The sequence below is a fragment of the Pseudorasbora parva genome, chromosome 4, assembly GCF_024679245.1.
Source record: "Pseudorasbora parva isolate DD20220531a chromosome 4, ASM2467924v1, whole genome shotgun sequence".
In the NCBI taxonomy this organism is placed as follows: Eukaryota; Metazoa; Chordata; class Actinopteri; order Cypriniformes; family Gobionidae; genus Pseudorasbora; species Pseudorasbora parva.
Window position 1 is genome coordinate 42,544,656 of NC_090175.1, and position 18,112 is coordinate 42,562,767.

The 18,112-nt window shown below is 35.6% G+C and overlaps 2 long non-coding RNA genes across 8 annotated transcripts; one reads left to right on the top strand and one right to left on the bottom strand.

Annotated features, from left to right (window-relative positions):
- The first annotated feature begins 1,066 nt into the window (after nucleotides 1-1,066).
- Nucleotides 1,067-5,186, top strand: LOC137074081 (uncharacterized). Of its 7 annotated transcripts, none has more exons than XR_010904897.1 (6): nucleotides 1,067-1,081; nucleotides 3,081-3,125; nucleotides 3,238-3,319; nucleotides 3,413-3,541; nucleotides 3,703-3,772; nucleotides 3,838-5,186. It is a non-coding gene; the product is annotated as an uncharacterized lncRNA (long non-coding RNA). The 7 variants fall into 7 exon arrangements; XR_010904893.1 differs by lacking the exon at nucleotides 1,067-1,081 and adding an exon at nucleotides 1,118-1,256 and having other exon boundaries at nucleotides 3,067-3,125; XR_010904896.1 differs by having other exon boundaries at nucleotides 3,081-3,319.
- A 1,071-nt stretch (nucleotides 5,187-6,257) lies between these two features.
- On the bottom strand, nucleotides 6,258-9,299 carry LOC137074082 (uncharacterized). Its single transcript, XR_010904898.1, has 4 exons — nucleotides 9,215-9,299; nucleotides 8,846-8,944; nucleotides 8,529-8,575; nucleotides 6,258-6,542 (listed from the first exon to the last, which is right to left on the bottom strand). It is a non-coding gene; the product is annotated as an uncharacterized lncRNA (long non-coding RNA).
- Nucleotides 9,300-18,112: the final 8,813 nt, after the last annotated feature.

An 18,112-nucleotide genomic window follows, 5' to 3' on the forward strand; every position in this document is an offset into this window, starting at 1 on the left:
ATATATATATATATATATATATATATATATGTATATATATATATATATATATATATTTTTTTTTTTTTTTTTTTTTTTATTTACTCAGAATTTAATGAGAAAAATAAGTACTGTAAATTCATCTCTGTCATTTAATTGACTTTCACTGAGGCACCTGAATGAAAAAAGACACCCTTCAAAAAGGACAGAATGTTATGCATCTTCTTCATTAGATGTTTAGATGTTTTGCAGTGTTTTTGCCTGGTTTGTCTCATATAAGTGGAAGTGCTTTAGTGGACGTGTAAAACAATGTGTTCTGTCTGGAGGAACCTCAACCGATCATTCCAGAGCAAGAGTTCCAAGTGTCACTTTTGTATAGCTGTTACATTTGACCTTTTAAACATTTAATTCTAAACTTAATAGAAAGAAAACAAGAAGAAGACAAGAATTTTCGTTTAAACGTCACACATACTTTCTTGACTTTTTCATAATTCATCTGCTGATTTTGCTGGAAAATCAAAATAATGGATTTTTTCGAAACTCTATTCGATTTTTTTTTTTTTTTTAATTAGTTAAAGAGAGCTGATATTTATCCAAAGCATAAAATATTTTGTTAACTTATATCAAGGCACTCATGTATTTAAGCCCGTTCACACCAAGGACAATGACTATAATAACAATATAGATTTAAAAATAATTACAAATATAAAAGAATAGCACAATCCACACCACAACTATGATAACGGCAAAGAGAAACAATAAAGTTAAAATAACTTTCGCAATGATTTTTCCAGGGGATGAACAGTTTAAAACACACTGTAAACCCTAATGTTGTCTTTACTTAAACAAATTAAGTAAACTTGACTAAATATTACTAGTTTAGTCTAAAAACTCAGACATATAAGTTAGTATAACTTATTAACCCTTTCGCACGTACGTTCTTAAAAATAAGACTGGCAGCCTGGCGTGAGTTTTTTTATTGCGACCGTTATTTTGCAATGACATGCGTTCTAATTTCCATGGTAACACACATCAACCTTGACACGTGAGTTTTTGCAGTGACGCAGTCACAATGGCGCTCGTGGTGGATGACCGCGTGCAGGTGAGCGCTCTATGAATGTTTTGCTTTATTTTTTTAATTCAAAACCTTTCACATTATTTGTTAGCGTGTACACACTATGGTTGACATGTTTATGTTGCTATTTTTTCCCCACTGCTTTGAATTTCGCTTGCACACGGCATTTTGCATCTCCCTCACAACATCCGCGTGTCAAATGGTGAGTATATTTTAGTTTTTTTCCTCCTATTTTGGAGCACATATAATTATTTACAAACATGCAATAAATATGAATAAAGATATTAAAAAAATTCTCTTGTAAAACGAACAGTACTCAAAAATGTGGACGTTCAAATGTCATGTTTGTCATTTTGCACATTGCAAATATGCTCCGTGTATTCGGTAAAGTTATTAGGGTTCAGTTGGCTTGATACGTAACATGAATATATTATTTGTTTTAGTGTTTATATTGTTACTGAGTTTCATATTTCACTAGCAAAGCAGAGAAAAGCTATATGGTCACGCCTCACTGACTATTAGCTTGCATATAGTTTAAGTTACATGATGTCAAATGCATACATGATGACCTTTTCTCTGCTTTGCTAGTCAGAATGTGTTGTATAAGTTTAGCATAATTAAAACGTATGTCTTTTGTTAAAAAGAAATTGCAAAATGTACACATTTCATTCATGTTTTATTAAATCTCCTCAATTTAAGCTAAATGTTTTTTTGTTTAGACTATTATACATATATACACTTTCTAATAAAATTACAAAACAAATTATAAATATAATTGCAATGAACAACAATCAAAATAGTATTATAAACAAAACAATAAATATACTGTTCTCCAGCAGCCCTCTCATCAGGTTCGTCTTGAATTGCAGGGAAGTGATTTCCTTTCCTACTCACAGTAGAACAAATCGATAAGGCGTAAGGAAGAGGATAGAATAGTATGTGACAGTGTGATCTGTTTATTATTGTACATTTGTTTATAGAGGGTATGCATGTGACCTCACCGTCAGCTGGCATGTAAACACCTTATATCTTATACCTTAATCGCAATATTGCCTCTCTGACCAAAGTGCATGTGCGCGGACATATACGGATGCTGTGCGTTGTTCACACAACTTCATGAATGAACTCTGTGACATTATTCTGAAGTTTTCTCTTCTCCAAATCACTAAACACTGTCAACACAACCCGCTGTGCAGTCTCTGCTCCTTATCTTCATACAGATGGAGAGAATGTGACGACAACGTAGGCAAACCCGGCATTGCGATGTTCATCAGGGTGCTGAATAATATCTTGTACAGCCATAAAGATGTATTTTGATTTGCTAGCAGATTTAAACAATGGCCAGTAACATGCATAATGTATGCCTATATGAGTGTGGTATAACTTATTAGCAAATAATAAAAACTATTAGAAGAGAGATTTAAAAAAAACCTGTTATAATTTAATTAATTCTTTATTCAGTTATAATTGAATTAAAATATTTTAGTTATAATTAAATTAATTTATGGACTGACACAATCTGTTCAGTAAACCACTGTTAAAAAAAAAAAAAAAAAAAAAAAACTATTTTATATTTAGTTTTCTCTCCCCTGCTGTACCGAACCGTGACTTCAGAACCGAGGTGCATACCAAACCGTCAGTTTTGTTTACCATTACACCCTTAGTATATTGTATTTATTTAAAGCATTCACAGGCAAATTTGATTTATGTATTTTACTGGTTTCAAAATCAGGCATGTAAAAATGCCAGGAAATGTTCTTGTCAATATCCATGGATCACTGGATCTTTGGTAAGTTTTAAGCACCACTATATCAAGTCTAAGCTTTAGTTTAAACTGAAACTTGTTTACTCGTTGTTTACACCGGTTCCCCTATTAAATCCAGTCACGCAGCAGCTCTTTTGCCACTCACTCAGGAAAGTGACATCCATGCATACCCTTTATAACACTTTTGTTTACATTAATTGAAAATGTGATCAATTTTTTTATCTTGTTTATATTCTTTGATTTATAGAAATATCTTACCAGTAATTTGCCGGTAGACAATGTGGCTGTTCAGTAAAACTGTGTCAAGTAGGTGAAAGAAGATATTTTTGTACCACTTGGTAGACTTTCTGGTGCATTCAAGAAAACCAGTCATCATGTCCGCTTTGTCAACTGCTCCCATCTTTTTGTTGTACTCCAGCACACATACTGGCTTCATCTTGGCTTGCCCAGTGATGTGATCCAGCTTCCCTGTGGCTGCCATACCAGTTGGGTGGACAGTGGTAAGGACATGGACGTCTCTCTTATCATGCTATTTGACTGCCAACTGTGATCCATTTTCCTTGAGTTCCACATTACCCTTTGTCATTCTACAGGCGAATGTTGGCATCCCTTTGCGGTTTGCACACACAGTCCCACAAGCTCCAGTGCCAAGAGACAAGGTTCTGGAAAAGTGTGGGACTACTGTACCAGTTATCCACATAAAGGACATGACCCTTTCTGAGGTAAGGTCCTAGTAGTGTCATTACAACAGACCCAGAAATCCCAAGTCCTTGGTGGTGTTTTATGGCACTGGTAGATCTGGAGTAAATGATCATGTCCTGCACATAACCAGTGAGCACATCACACAAAACAAAAAACTTGACCCCAAATCTGTGCCATTTAGATGGAATGAACTGACGAAATGCCAGCCTGCCTTTCCACTTCATCAGAGATTCATCAACACACAGATCCCGGTATGGCACAAAAATGCGATGAAAGGAGGAGGTGAGAGCAGTAAAATATTTCTGATTTTTTTCAGAGGGTCATTTAAAACTGCTGTTGCATTGTTTGAACAGTGAAGACAGCAGAGGAGCAGAAGGAATCGGTCCTGTGAAAACAAAGACCCGAAAAATGGTGTCAAGAGCATGGGGTCTGTGCTCCAGTAATCCTGAGCTTCAAGGTTCGGGGGAAGGTCTTCATCACTGTCACTCTCTGCCTCACTGTCAAAATTCTCCTCATCAGAATTAAAAAAAACTCCTCTATTTCCTCACTTGTCAGTTGTCTTCTTTTGAAAAAATTGTCTTGCTTTTTCTCTGAAGTAGTTAAAAACTGGTAAATTGTATTAAAATTGTGTCTGCAGTGGGTACCAACGCGAGTGTGAGGTAACAGTGACATAACTTGTCAGCAGGAAAAAATGCTTGCAATGCATGTTTTACATTTAAATTTATGCATTTGGCAGACGCTTTTATCCAAAGAGACTTACATTGCATTTTAAGGTACACATTTTACATTTTTGTCAGTTTTTGCTTTCCCTGGGAATCGAACCCATGACCTTGGCGTTGCTAGCACTATGCTCTACTGTTTGAGCTACAGGAAAGGTTTTATTTTATTATTTTTCATTAAAATATTTTCAAACTTGTTAACTAAATTTAAATGGATGCAAGTTAACTCCTTATGGTTTATGTACTTATTAAAAATATATATGTTAGAATAGATGTTCTGTAATTTATCACTAGCTGTGGGTGTGGCGCCGTCATGTGTTTACAACAGTACCAGGGAGGCAGTCAGCTGGATTTGCGACACAAGATCACCCACTTCTCCTGATTATATGTGACATTACATGAGGGAACAGCCCTAGACTGATCGTACACATGAAATGGTAGTAAATGATTGTGTTAGTTGATATGTAATGTTATAGCGGGCTAACGTTATGGGCATTTGTGCCGCGATTATGTGTTTACAACAGTGCCAGGGAGGCAAAGCTAGCTGGATTTATAACACAAGATCACCCACTTCTCCTGATATATGTGACATTACGTAAGGGAACAGCCTAGACTGATCGATCACGTCAAAGGGTAGAAAATGATTGTTATTTGATCGGTAATATTATCACGGGCCATTTATAACACTGATATCTTGCTGTTATATATAGTAGTATGCAGTTACAAACTATATTTAGTGTTTGCTGATATTTTTGTGGTTGTGTAATATAATTTGAAGTGTATGAAACCTAAAATAAACATTAAAAGACACCGAGCGAAGTCAGTCTTTCATTCACTCAGTCTTTGGCTCAGCGCCAGTCAGCGCGCTAAAACAGATTTTAAATTTTGAATTCGGCAGTTGGTCACTGAGCGTTCTAATCGCACCGGTATGATCGTACGCACCAGGGACCAGCACAGAATGGTCATACGGGTTTGATCGTACGTGTCAAAGGGTTAACCAACAAAATACATAAACTTAAGATTTCAAGTTGTATGAACTCAAAAGCATAAGTAATTAAAATAGCTCACTCTGGTCATGCTTTGATGTGATTGGCCATGCAAGGAGTTCTGTCTAGCAACAAGAACTAATTTACTGATTGGAGGACATTTCCAAAAGGCGGTCCTTTTCGCCTCACCTGTTGCTTGTTGCTGATTCAAATTAAGATGGAGACTTTTTCATTGTGTGCAATCTTAAATTCGGTAAAATTTGTAAGTTACTAAACCTAACAATAATATGTGAACTAACTTATAACCAGATTGACTTTATTTCTGTTTTAATGAAAATAATAGTTTTGTTGAAAGTCACCATGATGGAGATAAGTGTTTGCTTTAGTTGGGCTCTTGACCCTTGATAATGTTATATTAGTGTTTCTCTGGCTGCTTTGTGTTTGTGAGACACCTATGTTAAGTAACAAAAAGTCAAGAGAAAATATCATCAAGTGATGTTATTTATTAATTGATGATGATACACTGTAAAACCCAACAAGTTACGGTAACTCAAACCATTTGAGGAAACCGATTGCTTCAAACCAATTAAGTTTTAAAACCATTAAGTATGAGTACTGAAAACTCATATACATTGAGTTAAATTAACTCATATTTTAGTGTTGTTTAAGTGTTAAAACTTATATTTTAGTGTTGTGTTGATCAATTATTAAGAGTAAACTGAACTTAAAGATTTTAAGTTAATTTTATTAATTCAGTTTGAATTCAGGTAACAAATCTAACTAAGTCTTAACAACTACATGGTTACTTAAATGGTTTTAGGAAACAGATTGCGGCAAATGGTTTAAGTTCATCAAACTCAAAGTGATTAAGTTACATAAGACTAAGCACAAGCTAACATTGGTACAAAATGAAGACAGAACAGGAGGGTATTTTTAAGTAATTTATTGAAATATAACATTTACATCATAAATACAGTATGCCATATGTTCACAAATATAACTAGACAAAAAATATTAGGCTTTTTCACCAAATAAAACAGCACAAACATGTTTAAAAAAGTCATAACATTTAAATAACCAAACATATAAAATAAAAAAAATTATGTAAAAAGGTACGTTTCCTCAAAAAGCAAAAGCACTGTATGATCTTTAATGTACTCTAAGTGTATTGCACTGACCGAAGACTTGGCAGACATCACCACCTCATCTTTAAAGACAATCAAAGCATCCAGTGGGTTTAAAGGTAACGTTCCCTCTTCCTCCTCGACAGTAAGGATGGTGACTGTTGGCTTCTGCACCTGGTCAAGCTCCTTTTTCTATATGCATTGGAAAAAAAGTTTGTATGTCACCACATATAAAAATAACCCTTGTCAGGGCAGACACCATATTTCAATTTTCATAAATAAAAAAAAACGTTGTTATAAGGAACGCATTATTGTTGATTTCATTGGGCGTGTGCTTATTTAAAACCCTGTAGTTCAATTTTGTAAAGATGTTAAGTTGTTTGTCAGCAAGGTTTAATTGGGGGAAAAACATTTTCAGGGGTGTATCAGTCGAATGTTCTAGACCTTGAATTGAATGACGAATTGAATTGAATTGAATTCAAGCGATAATGCACACATTGCAAAACATTTGTTTTTCATGTCAGTATGTCATAAATAGAAAGAGGCAACAGTTTACTGTCAAAGATTTGTCGCTCACATCACGCCGCATCCAGTGTAGACAACATAACGGACTATAAGGGGCTCTTTTGTCCTGTCGCGCTGCTCACATCCGGTGTAGACAAAGTGAAACAAGACAGATTTGATTAACAAATTTTAAATGGATAATGGCAAGACATCCTTGGTGTAAATTACGTTCTTCTTTCAGATTAATATAATCAGAGCGGTATTAATAAATGTCCTGGTTAATCCAAGCATTATAATGGCAGTAAATGGCTGTCCAAAATTTGAAGCCAAAAAAGTGCATCTATTCATTATAAAAGTAATCCACATGACTCTGGAGGGTTAATAAAGTACTTCCGAAGTGAATCGATGGGTTTATATAAGAAAAATATCCATATTTAACTCGTTATAAAATAAGAAAATAACTAGTTTCCGGCGCAATGATGACGTCGGATAAAGCGTAAAAAAGCATAACAGCCACGGCGTTGACGGCGGACGCAGCGTAAAAAACATAAATGATGTGACGATGATGTCGGGCGTTGCACAAGCGTTTTGAATCACGAGAGGATATTTTTCTTACACAAACCCATCGATTTAATTCAGAAGGCCTTTATTATTCCCCCGGAGCCGTGTGGAGCACTTTTAAAATGGATGGGTGCACTTTTTTGGGCTACAAATTTTGGGCTGCCATTCACTGCCATTATAAAGCTTGGACGAGCCAGGACACGTATTAATATAACTCTGATTGTATTCGTCTGAAAGAAGAATGTCATTTACACCAAGGAGGACTTGAGGGGGGGGGGGGGGGGGGGGTAAATCAGGGTGAACGATTCCTTTAAGCTTGAGCTGAGATTGGTTTATTATGTGTCAAATAAGCTTTTGCTGTGCTCAATGTATATGCTAATGAAAGCCTAAATTAAACGTTTTGAAGACTAGATTTTCAATGGACAGATTAATAAAATTCTTATGTGTTTGGAACAATATGAGGGTTGGTAATTTATGAATCATGACTGAATTTGCATTGGCAAGTGGACTATACATTTAAGACAACTTGAATGATCAACTATCAGTCACTGTAACCACACCATGCATTTATGCTGGTGGCAGCTGAAAGGTTAACATGTTGCTAAATAAATGTAATGTAGTTTTGACATGTGTCCTACCTTGTGTCTTGAAAACATCTCCTGACTCTTCCTTTTAAATAGTAACAGACCTGCCAGGATCGTAGTTTTTTTTATGATTCATGACAAGACTTCTTCTTCTGCCAGTGAAAATATAACACACGAAATGTTTCTGTTTATATTAGGAAAGCCGACTATAACAACAACTTTCAAGACTTGACCAGTATTCTCCTGAAGCAATACAACATGACTTTGAATGATAGACAGACTGGACTTTGGACTTTAAGCCTTTTAAAAAAATCATATTGCTTCAGAAGACTTACAAGTTGTGCTAAAAGACATTTATGGTCATAATTACGTTTGCAAAAATAGCAATTCATTCAAAAATTTAAATTGAAGAACAAACTTATATTTGTATGAACATTATGTAACTGTTCATAACGTTATCATTTGCATTTTGCACAGTAACGTTACAAAATTCCATTGATTTGTTCAATGTTAATTCTAACTTACTTACTCATAGAATTGTAGCCACGTTGCTGCCATTGCACCTTCGTCTTTGCTCTGAAAAGATTTAAAAGCATGGCAACAATGTGTTAGTGTGAGTTTCAAATGAGAAAACGTCATGAGAAACAAATAACAGTTTAAAATTTTATCTAACGTTAGCAAAACAGGATCTAAAATGCTCCTCAAGTCACTTTGTTCACCCCGGAGCTTCAGCTGCTTTAGTCAAATTAACTAGCATCACATATGATAGAGGAAACTCGAATTCGATTAACAATACATTTAAAACGGTTGTAATATAAGGAATGCGTGAGCTTGCATTAACGTTACCTTTTGCTTTAACGTAAGTTAGTTAACGTCACTGTGGCACGAGACGAGAGACATGGAAAGATGGCCAACTGTCTCAAAAGCCAGCGTTTATCTGTCCGACTGTGAGAAAGCACAAACATATATTTTTTAATTCCCCGCTGACAAACTGCAGTGTAAAACAGCATAATTAACTCCAACCGTGTACATTACCGTTGATAACACTGGTGCAATAGCGCATTTGCTCCTAATGTTAGATTGTTTGCTGGCTAACTTTACACACAACATTACTGAGCTGGTTAATCTTCGGATAAACATAAAAGAGTTACGAAAATAACACTGAAAACGTTCAAACATGAGCGAAATATGAATAAATAAGTTTGAAACGCTTACCTTTTGTTTTTCTTGACTGTAGCGCGAGCCGTCCTGCTGTGACTGGACTGAAGGAGGGAAAATGGTGCGGTTTTTGTTACCTCGGAAACTCACTGGGATGATACTTTGACATGACTAAATGTAATGAATTTAAAAGAGCTTAATGTAAGACTGTAGGCTTAATATGAGGTAGATTAATGTATATACTATTGTTTATTTATTTATTTTATCAGCTTTTAGTCTTTCCTGTAGCTCAATGAGTAGAGCATGGCGCTAGCAACGCCAAGGTCATGGGTTCGAATCCCAGGGAAAGCAAGACTTGACAAAAATGTAAAATGTGTACCTTGAATACAATGTAAGTTGCTTTGGATAAAAGCGTCTGCCAAATGCATAAATGTAAATGTAGTTATTTAATTGGCCATATATGTAAAATACTAGATTAAATAAATATCTGTAACTTAAACCATTAGAGTTAAAAAGTTTTAGTAACTTATTTAGATTGAGGTTTGCTTACAATAATACATTTTTGAGTTAACATCACACATATTTGTTAAGTTGAATTAACTTTTTTGGTAACATTAAGTAAAATGAACTTATTTCATTTAGTGAATTTCACTGTTAGGTTTTACAGTGTAATAACATCATCATGTATAGACAGAATCCCATGCTTTGGATGTCAAAGCAGTTATTAATAGTTTTGAAATATTAATAATACTAGAATCTTCACTATTGTGCAATATATATATATATATATATATATATATATATATATATATATATATATATATATATATATATATATATATATATATTTATGTGCACAAAATGTTTAAATCTATGGCATTAGTTAGACACATACACACATCACTAATCTGCGTATGAATCTCTACAATGGTGACAAAAATCTTTTTACAATGGTGAAAAAATTCTGATAAACAGATCTGAACATAAAACAAGCTAAAAAAAACATCAGAACAAAACAGCAAAAGTAACAGCAAATAGTAAGAATTCAAAGAAAATTTGTCACAATTTAGATGCATAATTTATTCATGCCGCAATGCATGTTGGGACCAATTGGAAAGTTTTGATTGGTTGTACCCAGCATGCTGTACTGAACTGGTGTACCCAGTTTGGGGAACTTAACAATTTAAGTAAAGTGAATGTGAGCACCAAGTTAAGTAAACTTAAATATACAAGTTTTAGGAGACTCCATTACTCAATTGAATTGAGGGAATCACTTTCCTCAAATCATTTGAGTATTCTCAACTTATTAGGGTTTACAGTGCATTCACACCCAATCAGAATCCATCCAGCTTTAAAGCGCTCATGTATTTAAAGCAGTAAATGACATCACTGCATTATGTGTTTATAATATAAGAGAATGAGCAATGGAGTGGACACTAATCTTTATGGTTCTCGTTGGTGTATTTATTACAGGCATTTATTATGAATGGGGAAAAAAAGGCAATGTGCAATACTGTGGAACAAGTCCTTCGGATGAGATGTTATACTGAATTCCTGACTCTCTCTGGTCCTTAAAAAATCCCATGGCACTTCTCATAAAGAGTAGGGGTGTAACCTCGGTGTCCTGGCCAAATTCCCTCCATTGGCCCATACCAATAATGGCCTCTTAATAATCCACATCCACTGAATTGTCTCTTTCACCCTTTCTCCTCTCCACTTATCGCTGGTGTGTGATGGGCACACTGGTGCCGTTGTACTGTGGGTGCCGTCACATCATCCAAGTATATGCTGCACAATGTACATCTGTTTTTGTACATCTAGTACATCTAAAATTGCTGTAATTAAAAAAAAAGTCCCACCTTCTAAAGAGCCAATCACCAAGTTACTGCAGATGCCGTCACAAGCTCCGGATCTCATACACTGTAAACCCTAATAAGTCGAGAATACTCAAATGATTTGAGGAAAGTGATTCCCTCAATTCAATTGAGTAATGGAGTCTCCTAAAACTTGAATATTTAAGTTTACTTAACTTGGTGCTCACATTCACTGTACTTAAATTGTTAAGTTCACCAAACTTGCTACACCAGTTCAGTACACCATGCTGGGTACAACCAATCAAAACTTCCCCATTGGTCCCAACATGCATTGCAGCATGAATAAATTATGCGTCTGAATTGTGACAAATTTTCTTTGAATTCTTACTATTTGCTGTTACTTTTGCTGTTTTGTTCTGATGTTTTTGTAGCTTGTTTTATGTTCAGAGTTGATCTGTTTATCAGATTTTTTCACCATTGTAAAAAGTTTTGTCACCATTGTAGAGATTCATACGCAGATTAGTGATGTGTGTATGTGTCTAACTAATGCCATAGATTTAAACATTTTGTGCACATTAAAAAAAAAAAAAAAAAAAAATTATATTAGCACAATAGTGAAGATTCTAGTATTATTAATATTTCAAAACTATCAATAACTGCTTTGACATCCAAAGCATTGGACTCTGCACAAGATCAGGAATTCTGCCTATACTTGATGATGTTATTATCATCATCAAAGAATAAACAACACCACTTGATGATATTTTCTCTTGGCTTTTTGTTACTTAAAATATGCGTCTCACAAACACAAAGCAGCCAGAGAAACACTAATATTACATTATCATTTGTCAAGAGCCCAACTAAAGCAAACACTTATCTCCATCATGGTGACTTCCAACAAAACTATTATTTTCATTAAAACAGAAATAAAGTCAATCTGGTTATAAGTTAGTTCACGTATTATTGTTAGGTTTAGTAACTTACAAATTTTTACTTACCGAATTTAAGATTGCACACAATGAAAAAGTCTCCATCTTAATTTGAATCAGCAACAAGCAACAGGTGAGGCGAAAAGGACCGCCTTTTGGAAATGTCCTCCAATCAGTGAATTCGTTCTCTTGTTGCTAGACAGAACTCCTTGCATGGCCAATCACATCAAAGCAAGACCAGAGTGAGCTATTTTAATTACTTATGATTTTGAGTTCATACAACTTGAAATCTTAAGTTTATGCATTTTGTAGGTTAATAAGTTATACTAACTTATATGACTGAGTTTTTAGACTAAACTAGTAATATTTAGTCAAGTTTACTTGATTTGTTTAAGTAAAGACAACATTAGGGTTTACAGTGTAAACAGACAGCCTTCTGACCTGCACATTGGCTGGACCAAAAGGAAAAATATGCTTTTATAATGCTATTTTAGGATAAGAACTAGACTTTGACTTTTTTTTATCCCCATGGGGAAATTTTGTTTCAGTGGTTTCAACATACATTCACACATAAAGAAACAATTATTATTCCACCCACACTCATCTCTGAGACCCACCCAGTTTGAATCTACACACACACACACACACACACACACACACACACACACACACACACACACACACACACACACACACACACACACACACACACACACACACACACACACACACACACACACACACACACACACACACATATTTAATTTCGCCTCTGCTCTGGCAAGGATTTTCTCCCTGTTTTTAAAAAAAACCCCACTGGTATCCGAAAACTTTGACTTGACAGTAATGGCTCAAACTCTTGGAAACAGTGAGTGCTGAAATTATTTTAATTTTGCAATATTTAAAACTTTTTCAAAATAAAACTATTTTGTTTCACTGTGACATTTCCAAAACACTCACTTTCTAATAAAATAATTGTAAAACATTCAATATTGAGACACTTACGATGAATGACACCAACTTACTCATGAAGACTTTTTTTTTTGTTCACAATTCCAGTCCATTTAATCCACCTCAATTAATGATAAAGGATGACCCCAAGGCATTTGTACTCAATAATGTTCTGAATAGGCTCCCATTTGAGTATGCAAATCTGTCAATTTAATTAAGTATCATCCAGGGTACTATAGCTGTTTGTGAACAAGATAAACAACAAGGAAGAGAGGACACATCCTTGTGGGAACCTACATTAGTGATTTGTTTATCCGACATTGAACCACATTCACCTGTTGAGCTCTATTTCTGAAAAAAAAAAAATCCTTCAACCACAGAATCGATCCTCCATCTTCGGCTTTGCAACCTCTGGCCCATAGATGTTCGAGTCTGATCCCGAATCACAGCACAATTAACCAACAACATCTTAAATACAAAGGATACTCCAGTCTGTGACAGTGTGGAAGTTATGTTTAATTGGACACATACATAATCAGTAGATATCAAACATAACAATGCAATACTATCACATATAAAAACTTTTTCTACTCACATAATTGTTTAGCTCTACATAGGCCTATGTTATTTATCTATTACATATCAGGCACGAGTCAGTGGGCAGGGCTACAGAATCAGGCATTCATCTTGAGGCGGCGTTTCACTGTTCTCTGACATCACAGGTAAGAACATTCGTAGATTGACTGTTTGCTGAACCCGCTGTCAATAAAAGCTTTTCTTTGACTAACGAGGAAGTTTACAGCTCTGAAACTTAAATGATATTCTTATATTATGATGACGTTTAAAAAGCTAAAGGGAAAGTTGATTTCTCAATTCATGAGGCCATTAAGGTTTGAGTATTTGTCATTACATATCATAAAGTAGTCATATTAAATGGTCAGTTCATGTTATGTTTTATTGCTACGCTATTTAAATTTAAATTTGGCAAGCAGTCTGTAATATTCACGTAAACAGAATATTTACGACATTAGTTTATGATCAAGTAAAAGCTTCAAGTTTGTTCAGTGCTCATTGTATGTCTCGGTAAATACACAACCAAGAACATGACAAAGTCTTTGAGATGTCAGTATTTCTCCATTCAAGTAGATAGATGTTGGATGCCCAAAAAAGCTGACGTTCCATGAAAGGGACTTTTTTGATAAACAAACCGATTTTCAATTAATTGTCTGTACATGTTCGCAAAAACAGACATTAGCCCCTTTCACACATACAGTATTTACTGGTAAATTACAGGAAACACATGTGACCAGGCCCTTTTCAAAAATGTACCGGTAAATGGGTTCCAGCAATTACCGGTAATGTGCTCAGTGTGAACGCAGGATGAAGATTACCTGTATATTCACATATGAATCAGACCATGCTAACATAAGATGACTGCTTTGGACTAATCATAAAGACTTATGAAGATGACGTTATTACTCCGCGCTGTTTACAGTAAGGTTTTTAATAGTAAACCTTAATTTTACTTAACCTTGAACTTAATTCGTTTTTTTTTTTATTTAAATATGTGCTAAATGATCATCTTTGAACGTTGTGCAATACCTCGCAGCTTTTTCCACGTGTTGTGCTCGAGACCCTTCCTTCTTTTCTATTTATCAGCGCTGAGGCTCTACAGTTGGATTCTATTATGTGAGTGTCATGTTTTTAAGAGCAAACAAGCGCTTGATTTGTTTGATCATCCGTTATGCCTGTCACTCAGACGTCAAACCGGTAAAAAGCCAGAACGCCGTGAACTCCATATTTGTGTATTTCCCGGTAAAGTCATTCTGGCAATTTTACGGTAATTTACTGGTATTGCTTTGTGAAAGGGCCTAATGATTCATAGTTCAAAGCTACAACAGAATGTTCACGGATATGACAAAATTCTGTCACATTAGCTCAACCATAGTGTTGACTTTCTTTCTTCTGTGGAACACAAATAAATATATTTAAAGAATATGTTCAGCTTTTTTTTAAATACAAATAATTAAGTAAGAAAATTAATAAAAAAAATTATGTAATAAATGAACACACAAAAGTGTAGGATTTATTTTGGAGATTTTGTGTGCCTGCAAATAAGTCATGACAACAGTCTACAACAGCTATTTTGAGGTTTTGAAACCACATTATATTATAATCATTCAGGTCAACATTGTTAGGGATAAAAGCATACGGTTTTGTAACTCTTGATAATTTAGTCTTAGCACAATATGATATGCTATACAATCACATCAGATGTGTCATTGTCCACGATCATATAAGGAAATGAATGCCTTTAGTACTCTCACTAGAATCAGCACTGAAGCTCACAGCAGCATTGTGTGTGACATGGGTCAGAATGGCTGAACGGGAAATTGGCACTTTTACAATCAGCAATGTAGCTCAATACTATCAGAAAAGAAACAAAACACATAGAGACAACACAGCAGGGTTGTGTGTGTTTGTCTGTGTTAACAATAACATGCGTGTATTTGTATGTATGGTCAGTGTTAGCTAGTGAAAGGATAGATGGAAGAATGCTGTTTTTAGTCACAGTGGCTCAGGAGGGAATCTTTACTAATATCTTTCTTAACGTTGAGCTGTGTAGGGAATATGAAACACTACAGGCGTATTTATGTTTTCAGCAAAGTCAAGCTGAGGACAGGAATGGCAGAAAGGAGAAAAGGGCATTTAAGTTTATACATTTAATAATGAACAAACAATCTCAATGAAAAAACAACAAGTTTGTTTTCATATTTTATGGAGACATTCCAGACAATGATTTTTGATGTACAAAATGATGTACAAACTACTGTATAATCTATATCCTAACCCTAAACGTACCCCTTCCCAGTCAACCTGGTCTCACAGAATTCCATGAAATGAACACGGACCCTTAACTCAAAAATCTGTGGTAGTTTCACAGAATCGCCGGAAATTCCGTGATGTGTCTACAGAAGTGATTCTTATGTAAGTCAAAGACAGGCACACAACCAACAACAATTCTTATGCTAAAACTCAGAGTGGGGCAAAAAATGTAGTCAGCCACCAATTGTGCAAGTTATCCGACTTAAAAAGAAGAGAGAGGCCTGTACTTTTTATCATAGGTACTCTTCAACCATTAAAGACAGAATGAGAAATTAAATTAGAATTCAAATAAAGAATTGATTTGCAAATTATGGTGGAATTTGGTCAATAAAAAAGTGAATCTAAATACTTTGTTATATACCCTTTGTTGGCAATGACAGAGGTCAAGCGTTTTATGTAAGTCGCCACAAGGTTTTTACACACTGTTGCGTAGCCCATTCCTCCATGCAGATATCCTCTAGAGCAGGGACGTTTTGGGGAAAATCTGACACAGATTTTCTGACCATATGACATTCTCCCAATCCTCTTCTGGATCATTTAAATGCTCTCTAGCAAACTTCAGACAGGCCCCAGACATGTACTGGCTTAAGCAGGGGGACACATCTGGCATAGTACGTTACTGATGTAGCCTTTGTTACTTTGGTCCCAGGTCTCTGCAAGTCATCCACTAGGTCTCTCTCTCTCTCTCTCTCTCTCTCTCTCTCTCTCTCTCTCTCTCTCTCTCTCTCTCTCTCTCTCTCTCTCTCTCTCTCTCTCCCTCATTAACTCACAAAAACACAAAAACAATCACTCACTCTAAAGATTGAGTAGTTATGAATAGAGCTTGGCTCTTATTAGATTGAAATTTAACATCACGGTTATAGTGACCCAAATTATCACGGTTATCAATATTATCACAGTTTTGTTCAAATGAGATAAAGTGTTCAAAAAGAACCAATGCACACACTGAAAACATTTAAACAAGTTTTATATTTGAAAATCAACAAACAACAAATAAATCAAGCTGCTCTATGCCCTTTTTAAAAACAAGATTCTATTCTGTGGGATTTCCTTCCTTATATTGGCTGTCAATAGCATCACAATGCATGAATAATAATTTGGTGTAAATCTCTTATTTTATCTTTATAAATATGTTAAAGCAATATTCTCATCATTCTCATCAGTGTCCTATATGACGCATTTAAAGGGGGAGTGAAACACTCAGTTTCAGTCAATCTCATGTCAATCTTGAGTACCTATAGAGTAGTATTGCATCCTTCATATCTCCAAAAAGTCTTTAGTTTTATTATAATTATGAAAGAAATATGGGCTGTACAGAGTCTTTCCGGAAAAAAACGAGCGCCTGGAGGCGTATCGTGTGGGCGGAGCTAAAGAATGACAAGCGCACAAAGCGGTGACATCCTCAAGCGTGGAGAAGCCCATAGCTATCGATCTCAGCTAATAGATATATGATCCAGAATCATTCGGAGGCTGAAATAAATTGAACAGGAGAAACAGCAACAGCAGGACGTCCGTCTCTGTGGTATGTACTGTATTTAGTGACCTGTCAACATTTGTGTGTGTTTACTCGCAGTTTATGAGGACATGATTCGGTTTATGGACTATTGTATGCGACTAAACATTAGCAGTAGCTAGCAAAACGGTTTTGCACGTCAGACTAGTGTAACGTTATACAAACAACGGAGTCCGTTAGCGCATTTGAATGACGAAGCATGCGATCGTGTCGTTTACTGATGTTTACTCACGCGACAACAGCACAGACATTTGAAGCAGTTTAACTCACCGGCTGCTTCCTAAGCAGGACCGAACCTTTATCGCTGGGACCGCTCCGTCAAAAACACACTTCTTTGGTATGATTTGGTGAAGTCCTGACTGCAGAGACTTGCTGTGCTGAAGCATTGAAGTCGCTTGATGTCACAGATAGGAATAAAGTGGAGCGCGGCGGGAGTGTATGGGCGTGCATTTCCTCTCTAGTCACACGCGCGCACCCTACCGGGAGAAGAGCCCGTACGGCCCATACAAGGACCTTCCGGTCTAGTAACGTTAAGCCGAGCCATACTCGAAAAAAATTATCCGAAACTTGAGAGAAACCGGAAGGAGTATTTTTGACACAGAAATATTCCATCATTAGTTTTTAAAACTTTGTCTAGGTTTAGGATGGGAAGTCTTTAACAGTGTAAAAAGCTCAGTATGCATGAAACAGCATCCCCCCCCCCCCCCCCCCCAGAAAAATCATATCCCTATTTTCATATGATGAAAATCATATTCATTTTCATATGACAGTTTATTTTATTAAATATCAAAAATCCAAAAGGTGTGCATTATACCCGACACCTACGAACACTTTACAGCCAGTTTTATACAGCCGCTCATAC